The sequence below is a fragment of the Podarcis filfolensis genome, assembly GCF_964270895.1.
Source record: "Podarcis filfolensis genome assembly, chromosome: 14".
Lineage (NCBI taxonomy): Eukaryota > Metazoa > Chordata > Lepidosauria > Squamata > Lacertidae > Podarcis > Podarcis filfolensis.
The window spans coordinates 22,410,707-22,427,298 of NC_139616.1; the positions used below are offsets into that span (position 1 = coordinate 22,410,707).

General features: G+C 44.0%; 1 long non-coding RNA gene across 1 annotated transcript in view; it reads left to right on the forward strand.

Annotated features, from left to right (window-relative positions):
• Window positions 1–1,329: 1,329 nt before the first annotated feature.
• LOC310749841 overlaps window positions 1,330–16,592 on the forward strand; it is a 40,040-nt gene continuing 24,777 nt past the window's right edge. The window contains exons 1-2 of the long non-coding RNA XR_014541840.1: window positions 1,330–1,342; window positions 9,650–9,794. This is a non-coding gene — a long non-coding RNA (uncharacterized lncRNA). The remainder of the gene's footprint in view (window positions 1,343–9,649; window positions 9,795–16,592) is intronic.

The window sequence follows — 16,592 nt, forward strand, 5'->3', positions numbered from 1 at the left end:
GCACCAGCTGTGATCCCCATCACTGTATTGCCTTGCTTTGTGTGTGCCTCCACTGTCAGAAGCAGTATGCTTCCAGTTGCTGGAAAACACGGGAGTGGGGAGCACTGTTGCACTCAGGTCTTGTTTGCAGGTTTCCCCAGGGGCAGCACATCCTGTTTGCGCCACCTGGAGTAAAAGAGGAAAGTGTTGTCCCTGCTGTAGCCTTGCTTCCCACGTCGCATGGTGGCAGGTTCCATCGGGAACAGCACAAGATCTCATGAGAACCCTCACAAGATCTCACCAGAACCCTGAAACCACTGCCACTTCTCACTTCTCCAGTGGTGGCACCCACTGGATTCTACCACCTGAGGCAGCTGTCTCAGTCTGCCTCATGAACGGGCCAGCCCTGGGTTTCCTCCCACAAGCATCTAGGTGGCCAGGATGCTGGATTTGATGGACCACTGATGCAAGGCGCTTCTTATGTTCCTTTGGACTACCACACTCCCCATGGGTAAGGCTTATTTGGGATGTAAGTAGCTGCTTTTTGCTGATTCAAGCCATCAGACCATCTAGCTTAGGAGGCCTCTGAATGCCAGTTGCTGGAACTCGCAAGGGAGTAGAGTAGTGCTATTGTGCTCATGTCCTCCTTGGGGGTGGGGTTCCACTGGGGCACCTGGGGAGCCACTGTGAGAACAGGATACTGGACTTCATGGTCTTTTAGCCTGATCCAGCAGGGCTTTTCCTGTGCTCTTCTGTGTGTGTGTGTATACAGACGAGAGAGACTACAAAATAAAAAAAGTACTCCCTAGAAGAAAGGAGACAAGGAGAGAGAGAGCCAACTGCACACACATGCACACACACACACACACACACACACACACACACACACACAAACAGAGCACTCAATGTAATAAAGTCAATTTAAAATTTGTTCTACCAATCTTTTGCATCTGTAATTTTCCCATTAAACGTAAATGCCCATGAGGCATGCCATTTGCATTACATTGCATTTGCAGTCTTTAAAACAAACTATAAATCCCCCCTCCTTGTTTTGTGTGATTGATGTTGTGTGTATAAATACCACCATAAACCTCAAAGGGGGCTAACAGTGACAGTAAATTAAAGTTTTCGAGTCTGCCAGTATCACAGCACTTGAGCCCTTGATCTTAAGCAGTGTTGTTAACCCTCATCTAATTGCCCTACTGAACTCACCTCTCCCTCTCCCTCTTTCTCCAGCTCTGCCCCTCTTTTAAATTTCTTGGGTAACACCTCTGCATCCATAGAAGCCACACGAGTGGCGGGAAAATGGATTTAATTAAAACAAGGCTCTGCATCTGCTCCAATGTGGCCCAGAATTGTGCAGGTATATTTAATTTTTCTGCAATGGGGAAGGCTGAGTGGAAAGATATGGGTGGGGAAGCATGGCTGAGCTTGTCCAAACAATCATCAGCAACTCCTCAGCTCATTATAAAGCCCCCCTGAGAGTTTGCTGCTCTGGTGGACAGCCACCTCTGCTCCATCTCACTTTTTGTACGTGGTCTGCTCAGGCCAAAAGCAAAACAAATAATACCAGTAGAGGCTGATCATTAAGGCTCATGGGGAACTGGCCCACCAACTTTGGTCTGCCATCATATAGTCCCCACCTGCCTGCCTTCTTACTTACATCCTAAGAACATAAGAAGAGCCAGTGGTGTAGCACGGGGGGGGGGGGTTGCCCTGGGCACAAAATTGCTAGGGGTGCAAAATTTCAACACCCACTGCTACCTCAGTACAGCTGCACACTTCCGTTGCTGGGCTCTGTGGAAAACAGCTTCTCCATGTGAACCTGGAAGTGACCTCTCCAGACAAGAGAATGACTCTTCTTCTCTTATATCTGTGGCTTTGATCTCCTGGGTGACATGGACGCCGTTAGGCAGTCGAATGAGCATGCGTACTCCATCTGTTGCCCTACCACCCACCTACCTGGCACCACCTACTGTTGCCCTACCAGCCCCAATGGATAGCAACCACCACCAAAGAATACCCAGGATGGCAGAGCAGAGGGAAGGGAGCTAACTTCATCCATTTGTGTTGTATCTGACTTTCTGAGGACATCTGAAGGCAGCTCTGTTTACAGAAGACTTTAAGGATTGATGCTTTTATTAGATATGTTGTAAGCCACCCAGAGTGGCTGGGGAAACCCAGCCAGATGGGCAGGATATTATTATAATAATATTATTATTAAGAGCCAGTGTGGTGTAGTGGTTAAGAGCGGTAGTCTCATAATCTGGGGAACCGGGTTTGCGTCTCCGCTCCTCCACTTGCAGCTGCTGGGTGACCTTGGGCTAGTCACACTTCTTTGAAGTCTCTCAGCCCCACTCACCTCACAGAGTGTTTGTTGTGGGGGAGGAAGGGAAAGGAGAATGTTAGCCGCTTTGAGACTCCTTCGGGTAGTGATAAAGCGGGATATCAAATCCAAACTCCATTCCATTACTACTACTACTACTACTACTACTACATTTTCAAATTATTTCCTATTCTCCCCTGTCCCATTGGGAAAAGTCATGTGGCCCAACGTATCTGTCAACAATGGACAGTACGGTGGCCCTTCACAAAGATTTTTCCGCCCATGACCTATGTTCTCTAATGGGCAACCTTTGGTTTGGGATTGGCAAACCACTGGTGAGTGGAGTCAGAGGCAAAACTGGGCAGAACAATGGGTGTGAATTTTGTGTTTGTGCTGGAGGGCAATTTCTGCACATATGCACCCCTCTCTATCCTCCATGAAGTCATGCACGAGGTGTTATCAGAATTCTCTCACACACATTCCAGATGGGCAAAAACACCCAAGGAATGTATTGATGTTGATAAGGGATCTCCCAAGAGCCAGATGGAGAGCGATTTGGCCCCTGGGCTGAAGGTCTACCATCTCAGTCTTGGTAAATGCCTGACCAGGCCAGGCCAAGATGCTAGCCTCGAAAGGAAGGTAGAAATTAAGGTTTTGGTTAACTGTGGTTCCATTATAATAACAGCTTTTCACATCACACGGTGAATGATAATGTATAAACGAAAGGATCACAGATGTAGTCACTCATATTTTCTGTGCACACAAACACAGAAATCCCTTAGAATTATAATTGTACTTATGGCCACTTCACCCCCCTTCTTTTTTTAAAAAACACAATCCCATAAGCCAAAAATCAATTTAAAGAAATAACTCCAATCAGTCTTCACAGAGGGTACAGGGATGTGTCTGGAGAAAGAGTGCATTCTTACAGGATTTGTAAAGTCTTCTAGGAAATTATTCTTCAAGACCTAGGTCAAAAGAGGAAAGTGAGTAAGAGAAAGAGATGAAATGAGGAAGAGAGAGGTGAAACCCAGGAAAAGAGAAAGCTAATTAATTAATTCAGGTTATTAATCTACCCCAGATGTCCTTGGAGCAACTTGGCCATGGTGGAATGTCCCATGTTGATACTAACTGATGTATTGGCTGATATTTGTACATTTCTGAGTTGTTAAGAAATTCATTTTCAGTGCTATAGGGCTACACAACATATGATGCACAAACACCACACCATATTACAACTTAAGCCCAGAGATTCCATTCTAACCTACAGCTTTTGGATGAACAGAAGTGGAATTGTCCCCCCCCCCCGCCCCGCCAATGTTCTTATTTTATCTGTAAGTTGTCCTGACTTCTTCTTCTTCTTCTTCTTCTTCTTCTTCTTCTTCTTCTTCTTCTTCTTCAACACAAGCCTTATTTCCTGAAGTTTTATTTTGACATCCTATTTGCACATATGGACATCATTACAGCTATGGCTCCATCTGCACTATGCATCTTAAGAAGTATTAAACCACCTTAAACAGTCATGGCTTCCCCTTCCCAAGAATCCTGGGAGCTGTAGTTTGTTAAGGGCACTGAGAGTTGTTAGAAGAGTCCTATTCCCTTCAAAGAATTACAGTTCCCAGGGAACTCTGGGAGTTGTAGCTCTGTTGCGGGAATAGCGGTTCCCAGAATGCTTTGGAGGAAGCATGGTTGTTTAAAGTAGTATGATACTGCTTTGAATGTATGCTACAGACAGGTTCTAAGATTTGTCTTTTTTCATTCTATGTGTTATGTTAAACCAGGAATGGTGGGCCTCTGGTCCTCCAGATTTTACTGGACTGCAAATCACTTCACCCCTCACAATTGACCATATTGACTCAGGCTGATGTTAGTCCAACCAACTGCTTGAGGCCACCACTCTGGCCACTCCTGCGTGAATAGAGGGGATACTGGCAAAAATTTAAGGCTAGGTGGACTTTATCCACTTAAAACACAGTGAGGTCATTTCCTTTCACTGCATTTCAAGTCACATTTGCACCTTGCTGTACACATCAGAGAGGGGATGGGGATGTCTTCACCCAATGCACACCACCTGTTTGATTTTCCCATGCTTGCAACCACCCCCTGCCCCATAACTCCTATTCAGGAAACTATTCTGTGCATGCATGATGGCTGTCTCAAATGTACATACCTGGCTTAACTGCAAAGCAAACATGGCTCAGGTTTTATAGTCAGAATGGAGCTAGCTTGAGGTAAAGGTAAAGGGACCCCTGAACATTAGGTCCAGTCGTGACCGACTCTGGGGTTGTGGCGCTCATCTCGCTTTATTGACAGCTTCCGGGTCATGTGGCCAGCATGACTAAGCCGCTTCTGGCGAACCAGAGCAGTGCATGGAAACGCCATTTACCTTCCCGCCAGAGCAGTACCTATTTATCTACTTGCACTTTGACATGCTTTTGAACTGCTAGGTTGGCAGGAGCAGGGACTGAGCAACAGGAGCTCACCCCGTCACAGGGATTCGAACTGCCGACCTTCTGATCGGCAAGTCCTAAGCTCTGTGGTTTAACCCACAGCACCACCCACGTCCCTTAGCTTGAGGTACAACACACCAAAAACAGAAATATTTGTTTTAAAAACAACAGGATCAGTATGGAGTTTGGCCAGTGCTGAGTGTATGTAGATTCAAAAACCAGCAATGGGAAGGCATAGCATGTGGAATAAATGGTAATGTGCACACAGCCTTATTCTCATGTGCTTCAGTGGTAGAGCACATGCTTTGCTTACAGAAATGCAGAAGGAAAGGTTTGAGAGATGCTTGCAGTTGAAGTAGACAAAACTGAGCTAGATGGATGAGTGAGTGGTCTGGCATGAAATGAGGCAACTTCAGTTTGCAAACACACATACACACAATTCTAGCTGCACAAGTAGAATAGGGTTTCTCTCTTATGCTAGGTGAGGAAGGCTTCCCTGAGCTTGGCTAGACAAATTCTGAGGCTGTGTGATTTCTTTCTCTGACGACTTGAGTGTTGAGTGTGCCACTGGCCTGGCCCACCAGTCCTTTGAGCAGCGGCAGCTCACCTCAGTCATCAAATAGAACACAACCATCCTTCAAAATTCGCACTTCTTTGAATTTTGCAACACGGTATTCCAGCCATATAATATGCACAAAAATGTATACATTACAGTAAAGTGTACATACTGTACAAATGCATATGTTAGAGAAAAATGAGATGAAGAAATGCATTGCTTTAGGGGAAAATGCTTCATGAATATGTGTGGATTAGGCATGTGTACAAAAATGTGCATATTAGAACAAATGTGTACAAAAATGTACATAATAGAAGAATTTCACACAAAAATGCTGATAAATTTTGCCCTGGTAAATGTGGTTTTGTTCACCTTGCTTGGCTGGATTGCTACACTGCAGAATTCAGAGAAATGCACGTTTTGATGGCTGGCTGTTTTTTGTTCCTTTTATTGTTTCAGAAAGTGCAAAATAGGTAGGGTCACCTTTAAATGAGAACTGAATCAAATTTCTCCATATATATCAACAATGCTTGTTTGGAGGACTGTGATCTGAGTCTTGAGCTTCTCTGGGGGTGGTGAACAATCAAGATTTATTGGAGTCTTCAGCACGCTGGGAAATGAAGCCACCGAATCTCATTAGCATGCCTATTAAAAAGCAGAGTCTGGGGTCCATCTCAGAAAAGATGTATTCCTTTTTCAACTGTGCAGCAAACTGTGAAGTACAATAGGGACTTGAACTATTTTAAAATGCTCTAAGCTTAAGAAAGGTTAAGGGGGGAAATGATGATGCCTTGCCTCACTGCACCCCCAAACTTTTTTTTTAAAAAAACCCTCATTGTTTCACACAGTTATCATAATTTTTTTTAAAAATCCAAACTATATATTTACTTTCTTCTAGATAGTCAGCCCCTCTCTTTGATGCCAAGGTTGAGGGATCGTGGTGAGTTATTTAGGAGAGAACACAATGGGGGGGACATGAACAATGACCACTTGAATTCAAGTTAACCCCAATTATAAACTTTCACCTTTGTTAATTGGATTAATTTGTCAGCAGGCACAGCATTATGGAAATACACCAATCCAACTTTTGCACCATTTATTAAGAGTTCATGTGTGCAGTCCCCAAACTATTTATGTCAAAATAATCCTGTTTTCGACTGAATGACCCTGGAGTGAACAGAGGCATAGGAGCATAACTGCCTCAGACTGAGTCAGACTTGTACTCTGTCTAACTCAGTGTGATCTACTGTTCATTTATTTATTTACAAAAATATTGCTATACCACCATGTCACGTCACAGTAGAACAATACAAATAATCATTAAGGTGACTGGTGAATAAACCTGAACAGCTGCAAAGGCTGGTCTGCATAAAAAGGTCTTCAAGAGATGTCTGAAAGTCAAACGCGAGGGTGCTTCTGTCAAATCTCTGCTGGAAGAGGGTCCCACAGCACAGGACCAGCGACACTCAATTATCAACTTCCACTTGGGCTCAGTCAGGACTCTGTAACATGTGGGACAACTAATAGCACTCCTCCGGAGGATCTCAGTGATTGGGCTGGGATATAAGTTCACCTAAGTTGTTCAGGGCTTTGTATATCAGCACAAGAGCCTCACACCTGCCTGGTCCAGTAGCAGCCAGTGTAGATGTTCTAACAGAAGTCTCATATGCTGGCGCACACCTGCTCCCATCAGCAGACTAGCTGCTGCATTCTGCATGAGCTGGAGCTTAAAGACTAGGTCCAAATACAGCCCCACACATGGCTTATTGCAGTAACCCAGAATTTTTACTGGTGGGCACTTCCTGAATCTCATGTTGAGACCTTTTCCAGTTTTCTACCAGAGGTTGTTTTAGTGGAGAAGTCAAGACTGCATGTATTTTTTAATGTTTTTATTGCATTTGCATCCTACCTTTTCCTCCAAGCATCTCAAGGTGGTATACATGGCTGTCCTCCACCTCATTTAATCCCCACAACAACCCTGCGAGGAAGGTAAGACTGAGAGGCAGTAACTGGCCCATGGTCACTCAGTGAGCTCCATGTCTAAGTGGGAATCTGAACCTTGGTCTCCTGGATCCTAGTCCAACACTCTAACCGCTATACCACACACACACTAAGCTATGGTCTCTCCCATTGCTTGGAGCAAGTTTACTGCACAATGTGGTGAACAGGAAACAGTTTTATGGAGGGAGCTCTCAGTTTGTTTTTTATTCCTTGATCATAAGACATATGGGTTCAGTGACAGATTCATGGATGAGTGTAGACTAGGGATGGTGAACTTCAGGCCCAGGGGATGCAGGTCACCCCTGTCCCAGGTTTCTCTGCCTAGTCCTTGGGACTCTCCTGTTACTCTTTCTGCAGTGGGGTCCCAGCAAGGTCCTTGTCTCTACCCTCCTCCTCCACATCCTTCTTCGGATACAAGCCTCTTCAAGTTATCTCCCATGTCCTCCACTGTTTGCTGTCTGCATCCCCATGAGCTCTGCTGTTAGTTTTAGATTACACACCCACCCACCACATAGGTGTTCATCCCCTTGCTCTTTTAAAATTGTATGGTCTGCACATCAGCACGGTTTTGTTCCATCAGGCTGAATCATCTTTTGCCACATCTCCTACATATGCCCATTTTAACTTTGCAACCTTTTGACAACTACACCCAGCATCCTATAGCAGACCAATCAGCATGAAAGAGGAACTTTTTAACCACTGAGAATAAGTCTTCCTACCCTTTGTATTGATTGGAGTGAAAGTCAGCCACTGAGGATTGGCTCCTAGGCTCACTCTGGAGAAGGCACATGGGATGAACACAGAGGAGGTGTTTGTAAAGTTAATCACTTAGGAAAACTGAAAAAGCAAGTTGCTTCAGTGTCAAGAGAAGGTGTCTTCAAGTTCTGTTACATCACTCTGAAAGAAGATATTGGAGCACTCCAAATTATTTGCTCTTGTATGCACACAGAAAATAGCAGATCTAGCTGAAACGCAGCACACAGAGATCTGCATTGATCGTTGTGATGAACCCCTAATTACTATTCCTATATAATTATAAGATTATTGCACAATCTTAGAAGGAGCTGTGGTAGTGATGGCTCCGTGCTACCATGAAGAGACCCTACACTTCTGAATTTACTACTGTACTACTGATGCCTCCACATTGGTTAGTGTATACATGGCAGCCACTTTTTGTGAGATCCTGCTGCTGCAGAAATATCCATTATCCATTGCGGGGCAGCCTGTTTACTCAATGAGCACCTCCGTGTGAAAATCATCCAGCAACAACACAACTGTGGATGAGGAATAGGAGAATTCCTACTGTAAGTCTCTGGTACAGTAAATTTTGGGAAACTGCCAGTACAGAGTATCCTATGCATGACATCCATGTCATCAAGGGAGAAACAAAGCAGGACGCCTTTTATGCAGAGTGCAATAATTTTATTTTTCATACTAGTAAAACTGACAGTACAAGGACCCTCCCAGCCCATCACATGACAGTTTGAAAAATAATATGTAACGATTAAATGACTGGGAATTATAATCAATTAGTGTTGGTGATAATGCTTTAAGTCATCTCTGTTGGACAAATATGATAGTGGAGAATGCATTCTTCTATACTGTGGTGCCTCAGGTTACATACGCTTCAGGTTACATATGCTTCAGGTTACAGAATCCGCTAACCCAGAAACAGTACCTCAGGTTAAGAACTTTGCTTCAGGATGAGAACAGAAATCGTGCTCTAGCAGTGCGGCGGCAGCAGGAGGCCCCATTAACTAAAGTGGTGCTTCAGGTTAAGAACAGTTTCAGGTTAAGAACGGACCTCTGGAACAAATTAAGTACTTAACCCGAGGTACCACTGTACTAGATACTTAACCAGAAACTAGAGTTTGGGGTTGCCAACCTTTTTGGACCAATGGACTCATCCGGAATTTTGAGAATGTGTTATAGGTGCCAGTCATAAAAATGGCTGTTGTGGAAGTGTGGCATAATGGCTGCTACATTTGAAGGAGGTATCGGGACCACAAAATGGTGCAGGTTTGCCCCTCCCATCAGGCACCCCATTACTGCCCCTACATCAGTCACCCCAAAACTCGCCAACAGAGAGAAATGATTTGCACCTCTCTGTTCAGAACAGAAGTGAGGGAGGGAGTCAAATTATGGCATCCAATGAAATGTTGGTATGTTAAAGGGGGTTCATCTAATTTAGGAGAGGCTGGGCCAGTTCAAAAGGGAGCTGAGTAGGAATCGAGAATAAGTCTAGAAATTGTGACTGTCCAATGAAGCTGAACATTGGGAGACTCAGTGCAGATAAAAGTCCAGCACATTGCTAAACTATGGAATTTGCTCCCACAGGAGGCAGTGATGGGCACCAACCTGGATAGCTGTAGAAGAGGATCTGAGAAGTTCATGGAGGACAAGGCTATCAGCTTGATGGCTATGCTCTGTCTCCACAATCAGAGGCAGTATGCCTCTGAATACCAGTTTCTGGGAATCTGAGGTGAGCAGAGTGCTGTTGTACTCATGTCCTGCTTGCAGGCTTCCTACAGGCATCCGGTCAGCCACTGTGAGAACAGGATGCTGGAGTAGATGGGCCATTGGCCTGATCCAACAGACTCTTCTAATGTTTGCATGTTCTTGTGTTAAGAGCAAACAGCCTATTGTGCAATGTGAGTTTTCCAGGGGATGCTTACTGTGACCTTGTTGGGATGTCATTAAAGGCAGTGGCAGGCATACTTTTAGGTCCCATCTCGGTAGCTTCTGGTGCATTACGTTAGCTCAGCTGTCATCCTACTGTAGTTCTTGGGCCCTTTGGTTCAGAGTTTGGCTTGTTTAACAGTGTTGCTGATAGTTTTCATGCTGTTCTGCTGCATACTGCTGAAGGAATTGCAAAGGGCTGCCATCTCAGTTCTCTGAGAACAGAGTGCCTCTACTTATTGACCAGCATGAACAGTTAATATAATAAAACTGTGAAGCACTTTTGCCGTGAATTATTATCCTAGCTCTCTCCTTAGAAATAGTCATCCACCCATACTACTTGGAAGCAGGAGGGATAACAATTAGTTACATTCCACTGAATATTCCATAGGTTAATAAGCAAAGTTGCAGACCCTGATTTCAGTTCATAATTGGTGTGTTATGTCTTCATTCCAGGGGGAGCAGAAATATCTGCCTCAGGCACCAAAACAAACTGCTTAGCAGACTATTATGGCATTAAGCAGTATATGGATTTAATAGTAACAACAATAGCAATAAATATGTTGTTTCTAGATTCAGGAAGGTAGCCATGTTGGTCTGACACAGTCGAAATAAATAAAAATAATAATAATTGTCCAGTAGCACCTTAGAGACCAACTTAGGTCTACTGGACATTTTTTATTTTTTTATTTATGTTGTTTCTTTTGTACTGTTATCAAGTTTCAAACTTCTGAATTGTTTCTGATTGCAAGTTTTAGGTGAAAGCCATGTTGTTGATGATGATGTACACATTCATAAGCTGCTTTATAGCTGGAGGCCATCAAAGCAGTATACAAAATGATAAAGATAAAATACAATATATATATAAATTCTAAAAGCAATAACAACCATTTCTACAGACTCTAAACACAATAAACCATTTCACCTATATGACACACTTATATCAGTTTTAAATCACATCCAATGGGATTTCCCTCAAGGAATTCTGGGAATTGTAGTTTAGGGAGAGATAAATTACTATTCAAGCAGTTTAAGCATGCAGTGTACATATTGTAGTGGCACCCGGAGATGCAGATGAACTGAGTCCCTCCCTGGCCTTCATTGGGTCTTCTTGCCCATCCCACTTGTGGTGCCCACAGCTGTTTCTCTGGTTTGCAAATATGCATCAGTGGGCAAGCTCCTTACTGGGATAATGGGGTCCAGTTGCCTTTGTTTGCAGAGTGAGCAGCATTTGGTTAGTGAATCAGGGTTGGAGAGTAGACTTCACTTGCTACAACCACACAAAGAGAGATACTTGTAGGAAAGAAAGCAACAACGTTGTTCATTGTAGGAAATACATAATCTGGATAGAATAGTTTCTAGTTGTAGCCTAACTAGTCTAGGGTAGAACAAAGCAGCCATGCTTTGCTCCTTTGTTCTCCCTGAGGATGGCTAAAGAGGAAGTCTCATCTTGAGGTCTGAGAGAGAAGGGTGAGGAAGAGGGAGTTGTGAACAGGATGCAACCTAAGACATATCAGTCTAAACAATAAGAAGACAGAGAAGTAAGCTGATAGGCAGAGGTCAGCAAACTTTTTCAGCAGGGGGCCAGTCCACTGTCCCTCAGACCTTGTGGGGGCCCGGACTATATTTTGAAAAAAATAACAAATGAATTCCTATGCCCCATAAATAACCCAGAGATGCATTTTAAATAAAAGCACACATTCTACTCATGTAAAAACGCCAGGCAGGCCCCACAAATAACCCAGAGATACATTTTAAATAAAAGGGCACATTCTACTCATGTAAAAACATGCTGATTCCCGGACCGTCTGCGGGCCGGATTTAGAAGGCGATTGGGCCAGATCTGGCCCCCGGGCCTTAGTTTGCCTACTCATGGCTTAAAGGCACAGGGACAGTCCAGGAATGTGGAGACCTCTCACTCTATCTCCCATAACCCTATGCAAACCCCTCTTCTGCAAGTTGTACCAAAACTTCTAATACTGCCTTTCAGAATCAGGTCAGCTGTGGTCAAATCTTCAAGGAATGAAGGAATTATTTGTTTTTAAAGTTCTGAATTGGTTCCTAATTATTTGCACATGCATGTTCTTGCACTTGGGTAATTGTAGTTCTGTAGATGAATCTGTCAATTTCGGTTTCTCTCAGTTTCTCACTTTTCCCATTTCTGCATCTGTTTGTGATTTTTTTTAAGTGCTTGTGAAAAATCATCAGTATTCAGGCAGGAATTTCTCCTGATAAACATACTTTTGTTTGCAATTCCCCCATATATACATATTTTTAGCAAAACAGCTTTCCCCATGAATACATTTTTGAATGCCATTTTCTCTCATATATGCAGTACTTTTTTTCCCTTAAAAAAATTGTTTAGGGGTACTCTCATTTTGACTCAAGAAAATCACCATTTTATAGTTCAAATTGGGAAAAATAAATACAGTAAATGGACAAAAGTACAAAGATTCACAAAATGTTTAGGAGTATGTGTCCCCCTGCATCCCCCCAGAAAAAGCACTGCATATATGCATGCTATCATCATCATCATCATCATCATCATCATCATCATTATCAAAATTTATATACCTCCCTTCATCCAAGGATCACAGGGCAGTTTATAGTACAAAAACCTCAAAAATACGCAACATAATAAACAAAACAATACCTGCCAGTTTAAATTAATTTAATTAGCCAAAGTCCTGGGAGAAGAGGAATATTTTTGCCTGGTTTCTACACACTTTATCCTCATATACACATTTTTGTATGCATGGTTTGGTAGGATAACTGCACCGCAAAATTCACCAAACTTTGAAGGATAACTGCCTTTACATATTGTTTCAGGAAGTGTGACATACTGAGTGTTGCAGTAAAAGGCAAACTGAACCAATTTCCTCCTCCCCCCGTTCCCTAGTAAAGAGTTAATGCTGTTCAACGTCTTTCTGTGCTCACCCACAACGCAGCTGGCTTTGTAGTTCATGTGGTTTAACAGCAATGAAGGAGAGATTCGGCCAGCACAAGGGGGTTTAACATTAAAGAACTTTTGCATATGTTCCTACAAAGTTGTTGGATCTGGGTGTGTGTCTGGTCTGTCGAACACTGACTGTCAAGTTACATTTTAGACTGGAAGAGATATTTGGGAGGAAATGGCTCTTGATTCAGAATACAGCTGATTTTTGTGAGCTGGACAAATTCCTATGCCGAGCGAAGGAATGACAAATTTCAGTGGCATTGCTGCTTTAAGTCTTACTTATGGGTTGTAGACCATATAAAAATAATGGACGTGACTAACTTAGGCCCATTGATTTTAATGGATCTACTCTGAGTTGAAGTAGTTGGGCACACCCTATAGAAATATAATCCAATAATTTGGTGTGTTGATGCTGGCTTGTGGTAAATCTAACCAGCAGCACTCACAAGTGAAAGTTGGGGTAAAAATGAAGGGTTTGAGCCCAAATTCTTGGCACATGCCTTATTTTCAGAGGAAGTGCGCTCCAGACAGCAAGTACCACCTACATTAAAGACCCTACACCAAGTCACAACAAGGTGAATGACAGGAGCATGAGGCATCACCAAGTGGGCATCAGTAAATGATAGCAGTGACCACATGAGGTGTGCAAGGGTGAAATATAGTCTCTCAGGTAACCTGTTCCCAAGTTGTTTAGGGCCTTATATGCCTGTAACAAAACCTTAAACTTGGCCCAGTAGCATATTTGCAGCTAGTGTACTTCCTTTTGCAGAGGAGTTCTGTATTGGTGATTGGTTGTTCTATTCAGCAGCCTAGCCATTGCCTTTCAGACTATCCACAGCTTGAAGGGCAGCTCCACATATAACACACTGAAGTAATGATGTCTTGAAGTTCCCAATGCATGGACCACTGTGGCCAAGATAGAACCCTGTCCAGGAATGGTCAAAATTGATAAAAGGCATTCCTATTGTGGGAAGAGGGATGCGGGTGGCACTGTGGTCTAAACCACTGAGCCTAGGGCTTGCCGATCGGAAGGTCGACGGTTCGAATCCCCGCAATGGGGTGAGCTCCCGTTGTTTGGTCCCTGCTCCTGCCAACCTAGCAATTCGAAAGCACGTCAAAGTGCAAGTAGATAAATGGGTACCACTCCGGCGGGAAGGTAAACGGCGTTTCTGTGCACTGCTCTGGGTTTCTCCAGAATTGGCTTTGTCATGCTGGCCACATGACCCAGAAAGACAAACATTGGCTCCCTCGGCCAGTAAAGCGAGATGAGCGCCGCAACTCCAGAGTCGTTTGCGACTGAACTTAACTGTCAGGGGTCCTTTACCTTTACCTTTTTATCATGGGAAGAGCAGTAGCACCTGGCCCTATCTGAACTTTGCAGTGAAAGAACTACCAGTCGCAGCTACTTCTAAAGAACTATTGGAATTGTAGTTTGTTAAGGGTGCGGAGAGTGACAATTCTCAAACTTGATTGGGAACAGGAAAACAGGAAATGGTTTTTAAACAGCTCTGGGAGTTGTAGCTCAGTGAATAAGGGGACTCTTAACAACTCCCAGTCTTCGTTTCAGTCCCTGGCATCTCACAGTGGGACTGGACCAGGAGGTGTGGTGGTGGAGCAGTAGTGGTCACCTGACCTCATGACAACTGCATTTGCTGTTTACCCTTGGAGGAGGAGGGGAACAATGAGGTGCTGGGGGCGGGGAGTCAGCACAGTGCAGTGGCGTGCAGGAGCACCAGATTGGCTCTGCCACTGCATTTGCACCACTACGACCTCCCCACATCCCTTCTCACTCCTGGTATGCAGCAGTGAGTGACTCAGCTGTTATGCAACCCACTACTGTAGGTCTGGGAATATCCCCTGTCTGAAAACACTGGACAGCTGCTGCCAGTCAGTGTAGACAATATAAAACAAGGGTTTGACTCTGTTTAAGGCAGATTTCTTGATTCCTTTCTTAATGGTAGATACTCGCCACTCTTGAATCCTTGTGGAGGAAGGGCAGAATATAAATTCAAAAAACAAATAAGCAATAAGTAATGCTGTTTCTCTCTCTCTTGTTCCGATTCACCAAATGCCACCCAAGCTGTGACCTCAGAGTTGTCCCTGAGCCATCTAGATCCCCTAGTTGTCTGTGGGAGATGGCAACACAACTCTTGTTCTGAAACAATCAAAGCCTCCCATGAAATGAGCAAACAAATTAAACCCAGATTATGGAAATTACAGAAGCCTTGCTGTTTTATGCAATGCTTATTAGAGATCCAATTATTTTGGGGATAATTTAAGGCTGCCTCTTTCCCTGTTGAACTGGCTCACCTGTTGAAAGCTGATGAGCTCTTGAGAGGGATAAGACCCTGCTAATGTACGTTGACAGTAAATTATGAAAACAATAATCGTGGTTCACTGGCCCCCTTTTGTGGAAAACTGTTTATTCTGATTTCAGTGCCAGCTGTCTCAAACTTTAATTTAAGTGCTAGCTTGAGGCGAGACATTTGGAATACTAGTTGAGAGTGTTTTATAGCCCCAGCAATATGTTTTACTAACCTCAAATACTATGGTGATGATGATTTTAATGGGAAGTATAATTTGTGTGCTGGGGTTTTGGGGTGAGCTTTGATTTACCCAGAAATAGGCACATGGTTGGGGGGTGGGGAAATACTTCGTGGTTTCTGACTTAACTAGCTGCCAAATCTGAGATCAAATGAAGGAGTGAGCCACAGGGGGTGGTGGAGGGGGTGGCAGAAGGAGAGAGCGTCAACCTGAAAAGCAAAGGCATAGCAAATCATTTACCACACTACCTAGAGCTTAATGATAGATGGCTGTGCAAGCAGGACAGGTGGCCACGAGGGAGGGGGAAAGCTGGGCGGAGGGGCCATCAAAGCAAAACTTAAACTGGAAAGCCTGAATAAGTGCTCCAACTCAAGACTAGGAATGTGGGAAGTCAGGCCAATGGCCCACCTAAGCTCCATACTGTCTACACTGACTGGCAGCAGCTCTTGTAATACCAGAGCCTGGAGGCATCCACCAAAGCTGAATGCAGGAAAATTCAGGAGAGTCAAAGGAGGCATTTCTTTGCATAGAACAGAGCCAAACTCCCAGGAGATGTAGTGTTGACTTGAAAAGAGCATTAGACAAAATCCAAAATGTTTTCTGTTTTTCAGTATTCAATATTGGAGACAATAGGCCTTCCAGTACCAGTTACTGTGAATCACAAGTGGGGAGAGCACACTGTCATACTCTCCAACATTCCTCACTCCCACCCCCCAACTGACCCTCCTCAATACCCCCATTTTTTGTCCCCACCCTTCAGAAGAAGGGTGAGACACAATGGGACACAACACACATGCCCTCCAGAGTCTTGAGTAGACCCCTTAATCCTGATTTTATTTGATTCCTTGGTAGATTTACAAAAAAGAAAAACACAAACCGATAAGCAAATTTTAGAAAGGGGCAAGATTAGACATGCACACACAAAGTATTTTTCTAATTCTTGTCTAAGGACAAGACACCTTGTACTCCGCTCTAGTCCCCCTTTCTTCCTGCCCCTCTGCCTGCCCCTCAGAGTCATTGTGCCACATGGGGCTGGGCCTCAGCAGCTTCTCTTCCTCCTCACCTGCTCTCCAGCAACCGCTATGAGCTGCCCAAGGGAGG